We start from the raw sequence: 12,679 nt of genomic DNA on the forward strand, positions 1-12,679 counted from the left end.
AAAGGAGGCTTGCCTGGCGAGAAAATACTTTTGGAAGTGGCTGAGACAGCATCGAATCTCCTTGTACCAAAAAGATGCAGAGGAGATGTTAAAGAAACTAGGAAGTAAAAACACTGGTGAATTTTGGTCGCTCATCAAACAATCTGGGGCGCATACCATCCGTCACAGGCAAATTGCGTGAGCGAAGAAGCATGGGTAGCGCACTTCTCAGCCCTTTTCCAAGACCCTGTTGGGAATATGGAAATAGAAGTGAAAGAAAACAACCAAGAATGGCATAACCTTTCAGACAAGGACGACATCAAATCTATCATAAGGAAACTAAAAACCTTGCGCGCACCAGGCCCCGATGGTATTACTAACATAGACCTTAAATCCTTCCCAGATGAGTGAGTGCATTTCATTAGTAAAGTCTTCGAAAATTGTGCCGCAGCTAAAACAGTGCTGGTTTCATGGACCTCATCCATGGTAGAACCCATTTTTAAAAATGGCAGTAGAACAGATCCATCTAACTACAGACCGATAGCGCTCTTGGACTGCATAGGCAAAGTCTTCGGCATTCTCCTACTCAAGAAATTCCAAATATGGATAAAGTCCGTTCCATTGCATGATCCCTTCCAAGTTGGCTTCCAGAAGAACACAGGGTCTTCAATCAACATCATGATCCTGAGCCTCCTGAAAAGTAAATCACTTGAGGGGTCTGCAAACACCTACCTTGCTTTCATTGACCTCACTCAGGCCTTTCATAAGGTGGAACAATCCTTATTGTGGAATAAACTCTCAGCAGCAAACTGTCCGAAGAATATCCTGGACCCGATAACAACATTCTTTTCCAAAATATCGATGCGGGTAAAGTTAAATGGAATGGGCCTGCTATCGGCAAGTATTCCAATCACGAGGGGCGTAAAACAGGGATGCCCGTTACCGCTGGCACTGTTTACGGCATTTATTGGAGATTACAAAGAATCTACGGAAGCGGTCAGGGCCTTTCCGCCTAAGGTTCGGGGTATACAAGTCCCTAGAATCCTTTATGCGGATGACATCACCGTGATCGACCAGACTCCGATAGGCCTCAAACGCCAAATACCTAACCTGGCAGAATACATCAACAAAAACAAACTTCAAATCAATATTTAAAAAACGAAAATAGTGATTTTGGGTAAAAAGAACAAATGTGCAACAACACCCTCTTGGCTCTTGGAAAACACACAGATAGAAATAGTCCCAAAATTCAAATACTTGGGGGTCATGCTGGATAACACCATACAGGAAATAAGCATGCAAAACTTCATCTGTTCTAAGGCGCGCACAATGACCACACAAGCAAGAATGTTGGACAAGTTTGGGCGTTTCTCGCTGTTACCAGTATTAAAATATTACAAAGCAAAGGTCATCCCGTGCCTAACATATGGTGTTGAGGCTATGCCCCTGCTGCCAGACAAAATCTGGCCCAAAATCGAAACTTTCTTTTGGAGGTCTCTGCTTTCGGTTCCAAAATCCACTTCATTATCAGCAATAAGAAAAGAACTGAGGTTGATCTCATTAAAGGCCATTGTGGAAAATAACACCATGGGCCTCATTACACGGAAGGCGGTGAGCCATGGCGCTATTAGCGCCATGGCTCATGCCGGTAAAATACTGGCACCGCCTTGGCGGAAAGGGGATTTACCGCCCCATTCCAAGGTTGGAGGGGCGGTAAATCTCCCTTCCGCCATTGCCCTTCCCCATTCCCATTTCTGCCCCATAGGGCTCTATGGGAATGGGGAAGGCGCTAATTACGGCACCGCAATTTTGCGGTGCCGTAATTAGCTCTGAGGTCCCTTAGCGGGTTGGTTTTTAACGCCTGCAAAAAGCAGGCGTTAAAGCACCAACCCGCTAAGGGACCTCGTAGTAAGGCGGTAATGGTTAACGGTCACCGTTACCATTAACGGTGGCCGTTAACCATTACCGCCTTCCGTGTGATGAGGCCCCATGTCCCTATACAGGAAAATCCTCCTGCCACAATCACGAACTCTATACAATTTGATGGCGATGGAAATCAAATCAGGGAGCGCAAAGACTCTGGCAACATTGGTGGACAAAAAGAAGGAACAACTAACCTCAATCGCCTGCTCACAAGAGGACCTGTTGACAAATCCTCTCAGAATAAAGAGGAAACTGGAGTAATTGAATTGGATTGCTACCTTAGAGATGACAGAAAAGAACAAACTCTTAATCCATCTACCTCCTCTGCAGCGAAAATACAATGATCTTGGTGAAATCTATTAAAAATGTCCTAGTAGACCACTGAGACAGCTCTTTATGAAAGCAAGGCTCAATCTGCTTCCAACCAATGACATTTTGTTCATCAGAGGCAACAGCACATCAAACTCCTGCAGATTATGTAAAGAGGAAAAGACAGTAGAAACGGTTTGACACCTACTAACTTCCTGCCCTGCGTTAAGAACGCTGAGAAAGGCTTATCTGTCAACTGTCCTGGAGGCTTCATCCTTACGTGAAGAGGAGACGTGGTGGCCACGGCTAATAAGCAGTCAGAAAACATCTTGGGCAATCGCCTCCGCAAAGATTCTGCAACACGCCTTTATTTTAATAGAACAAAGCAAAGAAGAAAAAGAAAAAGATAAAAGTTAAAGAAAAAGAAAATCTAACCAAGTTTCCTCTTCGTTGCTTCTGTGAAAAAAAGAGAAATAGGCTCTTTCAATTTTGTTAAAACCAAATAGTTTTTGGTAAATACAATAAAAAAAATAAAAAAAATACTTCATTTGAATGCTGAAATTCTGTGTTTAGAACTGAAAGTGTGTTTTGTCTTTAACCACACACTGAGAAGTGGGGATTGAAGCAGGCCGCCGTGTATGAATGCGAGGAATCGCTTACACGTTCAAGTCAGGGATGCCAGCGAACATGGTAGTGACACGTGCCTCAGTATTATTGAAAGCGGCTATGCAGAAAGCTTCTCCCACAATTGCATTGAAAACAAAGTTAAGTGGACAGCCGCTGCGTATACTCGACAGGAAGAACTCAGCAGGCGATATTCAGGGCTTCTGTCTACCTAGAAGTGAGCCAGACACTTTATCACCAGCGGGCATTGAAAATAATAGTGGAAGCAATGTCATACCGCCCGCAAATAAAACTGATAATAATGGCCAAGAAACACAGAGGGCGGATACTAACAAGTCAATTTCAGACACAGCACTTAGAAGTGAAGTTTGTACATCACAGCAAGAGATTGGGACAGCTACGCTTATCGATCTTACTTTTCAAGAAAGTAGCTGCCATGTCATTGTGCACAACACTGAGTCATTATGTGTGGCGGTTAGAGAGGACCAAAGTCAAATCGCCGCACTAGTCTCATCTAACACCCTGGGGTTAGGGGTTTCGAGTCAGAATGACACTTGTGTATTTGTGGCTAATCACGGTTCTGTAGTCTGCCCATCCCTGATAACAAAGGATAGGACACAACAACATGACAGTAGTATGTACTGCTCTCCGAGCTTGTTTGACATGCACACACATCCGTCTCCAGGGCTCACATCATCATTTGCGCACCCAACTCCGAGCAAAACCCTTGAAAGTCTACCAACACCTAGTGCAATCGAGAATGCTACCACATATAACACTCATGCATCTTTGCTGGAAATTATTCTCAATGCCATAAATATGTCAATTATGTCTCTGTTTAAATTATTTGAATCTTTAGATATAAAAATTACACAGCAAACTTTACAGTTAGATCGGGTAGTTCGACATTTGAAAGAGCTTAGCATTGTTGTAAACGCAAAGATGCCTTTAAATAATGTAAGGGCTACACTTGCGCCACCTCCTAACAAACCACAGGGTACCCCACATCATTCTAATGTACACTTACCTGAAAGTGGCAGTAACATAGCTTTACCACTGTTTGAGGAAATGATTTGTCTGATAGAGCCCATAATGGAGAACAATTCCCCAGTTACCACCATTTCACTCAATTCGTTATTGAGACATCTGGGAGTGTGGAAAAAAAAGTACACCGCATTGTACAAGATAGTTGATGCGAGAACAGGCATAGGAGATAAGCTCCAGACAAACCTACAAAAAAAAAGACTAAGAACCAAAAAAATATGCCGCGTGTGTTGAAAACTGGTACTAAGCAATTTGTCAAACGTATCCAGGTGGTACAGAAATCTGGATTTTAAATGAGTGAGTCCTGAAGGGCAAAATGCAATAGATTAATATCCAAAGACAACCAGTTTCCAGCATGTTTGTGAGTGTTGACCAACCTCCTGATCATCCACCTTTAACTGAGATGGTGTCGCTAATTGATTGATCCAATAAGGGAGGAAAATATAATACTTTGTGTTCCAATCAGTTACAAGCAGTGACTTCTGTGAATGTGCCAGTGTCTGAAAGACTTAGGGCTGAAACCGGCAACATCAGTGTTTCACCTGTGATAACAACTGAATTTACAGTTAAATCCGTGCCACATGTAGATACACAAAAAAACACTCCAATTTCAGATGACCACCATCAAGATATTTTAACTGACATTAGGATGGTCATACAAAATTCAATTGATGATTACCTGCAGTTCAAACAAATGGGGATAGGCCCTCCACAGACATCTTCTAATATAAGGAAAAGTGATGACAATTGTAATCATAGTATGAATGACATGAAACATGCAACCATCAATAACCATACGTTTGGCAAATCAAGAGAGGTGCCTAACAATTAATCGCAAAACATGATACCCTATAAATCGAAACACACATTGTTGGAAAATAACTACCATCGGTGTATACTAAAGGGTCTCCCGCCCACTCATTCAATGTACAAGCTTAATCGGGTGAGTGTGATGGCGATACTTGATGAAATAGAAAGCTTCAGAGATATTATGTCCACAGACATTAACCAGGTGGAGTTCCTAAATGAGGATAATTTGGGGCTCATTAGACTCTGGATAGCGTCCAACTTAGTTCAAAACACCATCTGGCAAGCCAGAATGGAGTTATTCTCCATGGGATTTGTCCTAGTTGTTGACCTAACGATGCTGAACTATGTTACAGGAAGTGAGCATGCCAGTTTTAGAAGTAATCTCACAGTAACAAGACCAATGAAAATATATCATTCACAGAATTCAGCGAAGCAACAACAAAATGGTTCTGGTATAGATATGGAAGAACATATTGTATCAAACACAAGATCATAACAATGACTGGGACTGTAACTCTGGCCAGTTTGAATAATTGTGGACATGCACATTTAAGTGGACCCAAGTTTGGAAGAATTTGACATTTTCGCCCTCCAGGAGATGTGGATGGTTGAACATCCCGTATGAGATGGCCATGAAATTATCTTACAACCAGCCAAAGTCAATCCAAGGGGCATCCATTATCAGGGTTGCTGTTTGCGATAAAAACAGGTCAAGGATTTACAATCTATCCATGGGATGCTCCAAATTATTTTCTCCAAATGGTTAAAATCACACACACAGCCAGTACGATAGCTTTAATTAACATGTACCACAATCCACTGGCCTTAACAGATCACATGTTCTTCCATGAGCTTGAACTGTTCTTTAATGTTATATCTCAAACACCGGAAACAACTAGCACTATTCTTGTGGGAGATTTGAATCTTCAATCTTTAAATTCTTCAAAATCATCAAAAAATTGAACGTGTGAATGATGTTTCACGTTCATGTCCCATCGGAATATGATGATGCTTAATGGATCTATTCCAGGTGACGTACCACCGCAACATACATAGTGCAGAGGACAGAGTAGATCCACTATTGATTACATCTACACAGCGTATGTTCCAGAATGTCACTCATTTTGAAATGATATCTCAACCTGTCAGCGACCATCAAATGTTGATTTCCAAATAGAATCACGATCATGTAGCTTATGAACCCAACCAGAAAAGATATAAATTCCATCTTATTGCTAACAACTCGAGACTTCGGTTTCGGTGGACTGAGACATCATTACTTCATCTTAATGATAACATTTTAAAAAATCAGTCCAGTCCACTGTGGGTAGAAGAGCCATTTAACGCTACTTTAAAGACTTTCAAACTACACTCTATTACAAAAACTCACACACACTTCATTCCAAACCATAATTTCAATGCTGAAATTCAAAAACGTAAAATCTTGATGCGACGGCAAAAGAAAGCAGCCTTATTGTTACCATTTGCCATTATAGCTCAAACCATTCATCAAATACAAAGCACACATATAAATTGGGTTAGATCCAAAAAGAACGCCATATATCAAATTGATGGAGAGATTATGCTCAAGGCAATTGTAACTAAAAAGACAGCTGAAATCTGGGCCCTTCTGAATGTAGCAAGCCATGCTAAACAATCACTAATACAGATTAACAGAGTATTCAGGAGCGCATGTGTAATTTACTACACAGATTTATATGCTGCTCCTCTTGTTGGTCCACGTATCTGTGTAATAACAGATGTAAGTAACCAGTGTTTGCACATACAAGAAGATGACATACTAGTATACATACAGAAAGCGACTTATTCTCGAGCTCCAGGGCCTGATGGTCTCACTAATTTTATGATGAAGCAACATCCACAATTTTGGGCCCGTATTTTCATTAACATATTTATTTTCATCATTAAGACAAATTGTATACCAGCTTCTTGGCGGTCATCTGTAATTGTATCGATCTTTAAGCGAGGCAATCAATCCTGTCCGGCCAATTACAGGCCGATCACCCTCTTCCTGGACATTCCCGGGAAAATGTTCTCGCGATTTATTTGGAGGGACTTTAACATCTGGGCCACATCTCTACACAAACAAGACCCCTATCAAACAGGGTTTATTCCGGGCATGGGAACTGCGATTAATTTACTTACGTTAACATCAATTATACAACATTACCATCAATTAAGTTTCAATTTCATCATCCGGGCTCCAGAGGCAGCGGTACTGGGGTTAACATGTCCCACCTAGGAGAGCCATAATGATGGTTTTCTCCCCTCCCCCAATTATGGGAAAGAATTGTGCTTTTGGAGGGGAGTTGGATCCTGGTCACCTGAATTGAAAAAATGGTGCTATCACTACAGATACCAGAATTCCTTGAGACTGAATTTGAAACTAATCAGTAACACCTGAAAAGAAAGACTGCCTCCTTGAAGATTGTTAAAGACATGAAAGCGCTTGGAGGAGAACATCAACTGAACTGCAGCAGGTATACATGACTGGGAACTAGAGTGCGCGCCTCATCTTCCTTTTTATAAATAATCCTCCAAAATACAATAGCTTCCAATGATGTGAGGCCAAGTTCAAAGTGTATTGCATTCAAGGGAACCCCCTTCGGGAGGTAATAGGCAATCTTTCACCATATTTTGGACTCCATTTTATATAGCAGCTTTGACAATGAGAATGGCAAAATTCTGCAGCCATTAAAAAGTTTAGGAATTATTTTTTGTTTATAAAATCTAAGAAGAGGGGTAATTGAGTATTTGCAATATTTTATTGTCAGTTTTTTCATTTTTTGGAATCAATGTATCCACTCTGTCTAAGTAAAAATTCCAATACATGTACTTTGTGGCTCCATTAAATACAGGAAAATCCAGCTAACATATTGATCTTACTTTTGTTAAGATGTAACCATTTATAGTCCACCTAAAATTAGAGTTTTTCTTTTGATTTGTTAAGCAAATAACCAAGGATTTTTTTTCGCTTATTTTAAGGCCGTTTTCATCAATATAATTGGAGAAGTCAGTGAGCTTCCTCTGGATGCCTATTGGCATGCCATCCACTAAGAGAAAATCATCTGGGTAAGCACACCAACTTTTTTTATTGGCCTCCACTTTAGGGATATTAACGATGCTAATTCAAGAGGCTCAACCACGTCAGCCACGTATAAATTGAAAAGAGATGGCCCAAAAAGACATACCTGTCTAAGTCCATTAGATGTTTTTATGACTTGAGATACATTCCCATCCACATTTAATCGAATCTGGATTTCAGAGTCTTCGTGTAAGTGTATAAGCTTTGCCAAAATTCTGGGAGGCATCCCAAAATGATCCAATTTTAACCTTAGTCGAATTCTGTCCACCTTGTTAAAAGCAAGGGATAGATCAATAGAGGCCAAGAATATGGGGCTCGCCAGACCCGTACAAGCTTTCTCGAGCACCAAGGTAAACAGAAGACCCCCAATTTCATTTCCCATGCCTCTTCTAAAACTGAACTAACGATCAGATAGAATATGATTTAGTTCAGTCCACTCAACTATATGTTTTAGAAGCATGCCTGTAAAAATGTATAGTCGGCATCCATTATCGCTATAGGGTGGTAATTTGCCAGATGCCACTTATACCCTTTTTTGTAAATTGGGATTATATAAGAAAGCCTCCAGGAATTTGGAATGGTGCGGGAGGACATTATATCAGAAAATAAAAGAAAAAGTGCCTTCGCCCAAATTTATGGGATTCCTTTCAAGTTTGCATTTGAAAGACCATTTGGCCCTGATGCTCTAGACGGACTAGAAGATATAATCTGACGTTCTATGAGAGAGATAGACAGATTACACTTCCATGGTTGGTTTCTAATAACAGTAAGTTGTTTACTCAACTCCAAAGTCCATGCATACAAGCACAAAAAATAAGAGACCCAAGTGTCCTTTGAACACATACCGATTGAACATCTACCTGGGATAACTCCAGAAAATTCATTAGGGTCCAAAACTGCAGGCCTGTAGTATCCCTTAGGGAAGACATCATGGAAATATTATCTTTTAGAAGCATCTGTTTCTTATATGCTTTAAACCAATTACTCTTGGCCTGTTTAATTAACCTTACTTTCTCTTTTTTTGTTTCCAAATCCAGGTTTGAAATTGCTATCCTTCTAATACAGCGGTTTGACCAGTTTTTCTTTTCTCTCACCAGAGGATCATAAGAATGAAGTGTTAGGGATTGCAACAAATTATTTTTCAAGGGTTTAATGGACAATTCGATCAAGCTTTTCAGATATTCATGGAAAGTAGAGACCGAACACAGGTATATTCTTTTACTCCAGGTATTATTAAGGAATTCACGGATGAAGGTAGCGTTCAATTTACTTATGTCTCTTCTTGCCATTTTATTCGATTTCCTTTGCTGGTCAGTTGAACATTTTCCTTAATTTTCCCAGTATCAGAGGGTTTAAAGGCACATACTAGTTTTACCTCCAGAAGTCTATGATCACTCCAGATTGAATCTGTAATCGAGAACTTAACACAAATTTCAGAGTGTTTTTGACACAAAAATATGATCAATTGTAGATTTTGATTGCCCATATGACCATGTCAATTCATCTGTAGAGGAGCCAAACAGAACATTCACGTGAATTAGTCCCCAGGATTCAAACAAATTTTGCCACATCTGGCCCTGAATCACTTTCCGAGTGGTACAGAATGGGGCACCTTCTATCGCCCCAGTATTGTCCATACCAGGTAATGAATCTTTTTATTAATTCCCAGCCCATATTTTACTTCAGAGTTCAAATCGCCTGCTACAATTATATGCAGTCCTCTACATTTGAGTCACATGGTCATTAGGCAGCCATTCGTTCTTGTTAATACCTCTCCTAAACTGGCTGTGACATTCCAATAAATATTAATAACTAAAATAAAAAATTGTGAATTTCTGTTAAATGTTTCCAAAACCAGTGACTGTACTCCCCAAATTACGTCAAATGTTTCAAGGATTTGTGTTCATACTATGATCTTAACTGCAGTCACCAGCCCTCCGGCAGGTCTTCCTCTAGTCCCTCCCCCGGCAAGCTGGTGTATACATCTCAATCCATCTATTTGTAGCGGGGTTGTCATCCAGGACTCTTGAATGCAAATCAACTGAAAGATCTTACATTTCTCACATAGTGCTCCAGAGGTCAAAAAATTTGAATGGCCCCTAGAATTACATGAGAGAATGTTCCAGTATGTGCATTCTTTAGGGGGACTAAAGCTTTTGATTCAATTATTTTATTTGAGATATGGAGTCCCTCAGAGAGAGGGCAAGCCAAAGCCATCTCCAATCCTGTTGATCATCCTCGCCCATTGTGGATGCTTGTTGCATATTAAAGTCTAATTGTTCACGCTCCTTAATTAGTGGTTTGTTACCCCCTTCTTCCCATCCCCTTCTCTGGAATTGACCTTCACTAAAGATCAATATATCATATCCCATTCTGTTGATCTGTTCACTTTCCTGCAAGATTATGTCAAAAATCTTATGAGAATTTAGCACAATGCGCACGTGCTCATATCTTGTAGGATGTATGAAGTCCACTAATTTTAAATCGGCTGAAGAAATCTGCCTTAGCCTAGGGATTTCATTAAACAGAGTTAAAACTTGGCACCAATATAAAGATGCAGGACTCCCAATTTCACAACGATTGTAAAGCAGAATGATAGGGAACTCCGGAAATGTTAGTGTGTGTCACCTAACATTTTGCAAATCACTATCCTTTACAATGATGGGACATTGGGGACTGTTTTCTAGTTGTCTACTCTCCAAGTGTCTCGCCTCTAGTTGCTCCCATGTATGAGTTTTCAATTTTGCCACACACATCTTCCCATTGCCAGATTCTTGACCCTCCCTAAAACTGTCACTAGAGGGAGGCTTGGAGTGGACTACACTCTCCCTATTCGCATGTTATGACTGCTGCAGATCGAGTATTAATGGCAAAGTCATCAGATTTTGTCCCAGATATCCTAGTAGTAACTCCGACATTGTTTTTTTATTGATGTTACGTAGATCCTGAGTTACAGGATTTTGCTCACCTAGATCCTCAGACTGAGATGTAGGGTTCTTAACCATTGTCGGAGCAAGTTTCTTAATGGTTTGGGCTCATTTCCTATTGAGTGCTCCATCCTTCATTCTTGAGCCTCCCTACAACTAGGAGTAATAGGCAGTCCTACTCCCATTTGTGACCTGCCACTATCAGTTCTCACTATCGGGTGGCAAGAATTATGGCCAGAGACGTCCTCAGGCATCAAGCCAAATTATCCAGTAAACAATTCCATCATAGGTGTTTTTATAATATCTCATAAATCTGGATTTACTAGGTCTTTTCCTCCCTCCACTAAGGCCTTTCTTAATGGATTTTGGGCCAGTGCCACTGTTGGTACAGTGTTCCACATCTTAACCTCTGGAATTGACTTTGAATGATTGAGGGAGGTCTTGACATTCTCTTCCCCCATAACTGCACTCTCAGACATAGGTGATAGAGATCGATTTCCCTCATTTTGTTGTAATTTGGGTCCCAATTTTAATGGTTGTATGACAGAATTTGGTATACTTGTCACTTACCCTTGGGCTGCTGAGGGATTGGATTGCCTAAGTGTTGATTTCTCTACCACCCGATAGAAGGACGATAGTTGAGATTGCTTTATCTTTCTAGTTTCTTCACTTTGTGCTCATATGAATAGAGCTAGCCCTCTCAGCCTTTGTGGATGTGTTCCTGTTTTGCCCTCCTTTAGTGTAATTTCCTCCTTATTTTTAGTTTTATTTTTTTAATTTTATTTTGCAGAACCTTAGTGCTAGATTTGCTCTCTTGTTCTTCATTCTGAAGCTGAAGAGCCAACCGACTCTCCTCGTTTAATTCACTACGTTCAGGAAGAGCTACTTCGTTTGGCAGTGCATTTTCCTTTTTTATACTTTTTATGTTTAGTAGAGGGTTTTTCTTCTTTATTTTGTTCAACATTCTATTTTTGGCCTTTACTGCCAATTGCTTTTGGCGCCTAGACAAGGAATAGCCCTCACATCTACTAATAGGTTGGTTTAAGGGCTCTTTTGTTACCGGCTGTGCTGTCTCCTTAATGTTCTCCTCCCTTTCATGAATGTCAGTAAGAGCAGTTGCCTGTCAGGTGAATCTTGCTTACATATTTCACTTTCTGGGACCTGAATAGGTCCCCCCAGACCTACATTTAAATGCATATTGGTTATTAAGTTTGATATGCCATGCTCTAGATTCTTTACTTTGGCCGATAGGCTCCCTATGGCCTTCAATATTTCTTCCATCTCTGTGGAGAGTCTCGGTTGGCCCTTTGCCATACGTTTTTCTGCAAAGGATGGTTGATATGTAGAGACCCCACCCAGCCCTGGGAATGTTTGACCTAAATTGGGCCGCAAGTCTTTTATAGAGCCAGTAGCTCTACTCAAAAGAAATCATTCTACTCTATTTAGTTTTATTTGTCTCACCATAGAAATTTTCTTGAGCTCTCTCACTTCAAGGTGAGTGAGCTCATGCCCTTTATCTAGGAGATTTAATATTCTCGACATCACTGGAAGTGATCTCTCAAAGTGATCAGTCTCTTCAGGAGGTGAGTCAGCCTCATCCAGAATCAGTGAACTTGTCAGGGAAGCTATGGGAATAACTTCTTGCTTTACTAGGGACGACTGCCCTGCTTCTTCTGATGTGTCAAATTCATTGCATGGATGCATGAAAGATGAAGCCCATTGTGTGATTTCCTGAAGGTCAATTTGCTGATATGTAAAGGAAGGGCCCGCTGGCAAGGGGAAATTAACATTGTGCCCAAAAGCACGATGGCCACCAAATGAACCAATTGAAGGGAGGGTATTGAAAAAAGGCTCATTATCCATGCCCGGCGGGCAGCATTTGTCAGGGTGGAAGGGCCATAAGATAGTCTAGAGGGCTTGCCCAACTCTAGTCTAACTGCAAGTGCCATCACTGAGA

Source organism: Ambystoma mexicanum, chromosome 7p (genome assembly GCF_040938575.1).
Source record: "Ambystoma mexicanum isolate Mex_15411 chromosome 7p, UKY_AmexF1_1, whole genome shotgun sequence".
Lineage (NCBI taxonomy): Eukaryota > Metazoa > Chordata > Amphibia > Caudata > Ambystomatidae > Ambystoma > Ambystoma mexicanum.